Here is a 3,625-nt window from a genome sequence, read left to right as displayed (position 1 = left end):
GGCTAGCGATTGGCTTGCTAGCCGTATAAGAGGCTTGAGCAGTTTCCGCCCAAGTCGGAGATCTCCGAGAATCTCAGGAGGATCCTGAGAACCCCGATTCCGAGAATTCCGGGAGAAATCCGAGAGAATTCCGGCAAGGAGTCCACGATTATCTCGTGGATTTCTATGTATATCTCGGACCGAATGATGGTTTGATCACCCATCAAGAATCTCTCCCCGTCACCGGACGATCCTTGACGTACCCCTGCCCTGCGCGCTCGTTGAGAGTCACAGCTCGGACTCTCGTATCGGTTCAGAGAGCTCTCATCGTGTTTGTTTTGCGGAGCCTGGCAAACTCCACTCGTGTGTCTTCGGTGGAGCCTAGCAAACTCCATTTGTGTTTGTCTGTAACTGCAACTCAAGCAAGTTTTCCTGCCTGCACCGCGAACATCTACGGTGTAAGTAAAATAAACTTTAATCAACCTCCACGTGTCAGTGCCTAATTCTAGTTCGCCGTGCCGACTTCCCCGGCCCACGTGCCCGGGCTGCTGGCCACAGCCCCTCGGCCCTGACACACAACTCTTCCCCCACCCCCATTTCCTTTCCACCTTCCATTTCATTAACCACCCCCATCCTATTAACTCTCTGCCTCCCAGCTTCAAGTTCCTGTCCCTTCCCGCCTCCCCCAACCCCTCTCTTACACATCCCCAACTAGAGCAAGCATAGAAGCCTGTCCTGGATTCAGCAGCCCTGTAATGGCAACTCACAGCTGTAGCTCCTAGTCATACCCCTGATTGCCAGCCCTCTAGTGGCAGGTCACAGCTGTGCAATTTGGGGACTGTCAAAAACGGTTTTTAGCCTTACGGTGAGATTGCACCAAATTTGAGCTAGTACTAACACTGATTAACATTTGAGCAGCTCAAAGTGCAATGTGTAACAAGACAATGAGATGCCCATAATCACAAGTCATGTGTGAACATCTTGGTCCATGGAATCTCCATGGTACTATATTTTTTGGCATTAAAAATGTAATTTGTGGTGGCATTAAAGGCTATAGATAAATTATCTCCCCTGTACAGGTATAAATAATAATATTCGAATACATTATTGATGTTACTTTGGCTTTACACCAATGTAATTTTAGCAAAATTTGAGTCAGTTGTCTCTGTATAATTTGTCTGATATAAGGTCTTATTGCAGGTGAGTAGGTCTGTGTGACAATGAATGAGTTCAGTTCAACCAGTTAACGTTTCCTCTAAATTAAGGAAAACCTTTTGGTTTATATCAAGTTATAAATGCTTAGGATCTTGTATATACAGTATAGGTCTCACAAATGTAAAGTCACTGAGACTGAACGCTTTGTCACTGACATCAGCATGAAATTAAGAACAGGAATATATGACATGGTTGCTTTGTCAGTTGTATAGCCTAACTTATAAGGAGGGATGCCACTAATATTATTTACATTAGTATAAAACTATAAGAGAGGAAAATCTGGACATTTTTAAAGTGGTGACCCTGTATTTAAAAATGATTGGTCCTGTACATTAGGACAGTCTGTGTTGTTTTCTTTGCAAGGCCAAATTTCATGGACCAGTCAAGGAGTATAAACTCTTGTATAATCGAGATCCAGCTGATGTGACTCTGAGCTTTGTAAATATATCAAATGCAGAGTTGATAAAGTGTAGGCTTCAGTGACACTTCTGCTTTCAAGGCTTCTTCAAGGATTTATATCTGTAATTATGTCAAATTATGTAAATTGGTGCTGAAAAGATTCACAAAACTGGGTAGTGTTCAAGAAGTTTATTGCTTAGAGTGCCTGTCAGGTATTCTCCTAGAGAAATGTTTTTTTGGGAGTACCATTATCTGGTATGAATGTTTGATGACAGTTTACTTATTTCAGTATTTATCACCACTTTTTACTGAATCAGAACTAAATTGGAAATTTTAGCAGAACAGGAAGTGAGCATATCTAATCTGCAAACCAAATGGGTCACAAATGTATTAGTTTGAACAAGATATCAGGCAACCTGAATGACACAGGTCTGAGCTGTGATGAAAGCTATAGCCATGCTAAGCTGTGACTGGCATCCTTCCTTGTCAGCACTAAATTATCTGTCCTAGGCCTCCTGAGCATGAATTATCACAGCTCTTTAATGGCATAACCAAGGTCAGAATCCTATGGTCTCATAAAGTACTGAGGCCTTACCACAGAGCCAGCCAGTTTTACCCGTTGTTACTCTACCTTTCTGCAGAAGGCAAGCCTGAAGGCTGTGCAAACAATTGATGAATTAACACTTGGAAATATCCTTGTAGAGCTGATCCCTTTTACATGAAAAATGTCAAGGGACAAGTAGAAATGGGGTCTGGTTGCATTTTCCTTTAAAAAATGTTAAAGCAGGTCTCCTTCAGCTCATCAGCCATTTCAGTGGTTAGTACTGCTGGGTCTGAGAAAAAGGGAGAGGCTGCAAAGCATAAGGAATATATTATCATCTTAAAAAGAAACATTTTTAAGTTTCTTAATATTTTCAGTTTTAATTTTTTCCTTATTTCCGAAACCAAGATGTCAAGAGAAGTGTTTTCATTACAGATTTTTAAATTAAACTAATTAAAATTAGCTTAATTAAATTAATTAAAGTTAATTAAATGTAAGTAAAATTAAAATTAATTAAAGTCTGTAAATAAAAAAAAAGATGACATATGGGAGGAAAGAGTTCCTTGCCACACATACAGAAGCCATGTAGAGGGTTACAGTACTGTTGATAGCTGAAGGGCCAGAATAATTCACCTCACCTTTGTTTTAGGGAGGACATCCCAGGTTATACCACTACTAGGTGCCAGTGTCAAGAGAGGTGAGAAGGGAGAGGCATTTCTAACATCTGTGTCAGCACTTTGGGCCGTAGTGTACCAGGATTGTGGAAACTGTCATCTTTTAATTCTCACATTAGTCTGAATTGCAATCAGAGGACTCAGCTCATTCTTATTGAATGCAATGAGAATCTCTCCAACAGCCTCAGTGGAATTTGGATCAGTCTTTTTGGGGGTGGAGGTTGGTCATTCAGTCATTGGATGGGTAGTGTCTCACTGACTTCAGTAGAAGCTGGTTGGGTGCAGCTGAAAGCAGAATTGTGCCCGCTTAAAGCAATTCCACATGCTGTGCTTAAGTTATTAATTCAGTTCATGCAGAAATAGCATTTCATGGCTTTACTGATTCCAACTTGAAAGCTTTTTAAAAGCTCTACGCAAGCATGTACTGTTCAAGTAAGCATTCCCACACTTGCTTGGATAGATTATACAGGGCACTGAACAAACCCTCTCAATTATGCCCCTTTTTAAAAGCACATTCTGAACACCAAAGTAACTCATATAGTAAATGATTCATTGCTTCCTCACCCTCCAATTACATTTCTCCAGTTCCTTGCATTCAGAGGCACCAGTCAGTAGCTTTATATGGCAAGCAACGGCTCTCCTTAGGGGCTTAAATTGACCTTAGTGCAGCGCCCCAATGCATTCCTTAAGTTCCCACTACTTTTGTTTGTGTACAAGATTCAGAAAGAGCTCTGTGGAAAGAACTGGCCCATCAGGGATCACTGTATGTTCCCTGCAACTCTTCTTCCCCACAAGCTAGATGCTCCAACAAAACACA

This window comes from Alligator sinensis, unplaced genomic scaffold (assembly GCF_000455745.1).
Source record: "Alligator sinensis unplaced genomic scaffold, ASM45574v1 scaffold352_1, whole genome shotgun sequence".
NCBI lineage: Eukaryota > Metazoa > Chordata > Crocodylia > Alligatoridae > Alligator > Alligator sinensis.
The sequence above is the reverse complement of the archived record's forward strand: the minus strand, read 5'-3'. Positions refer to the sequence as shown.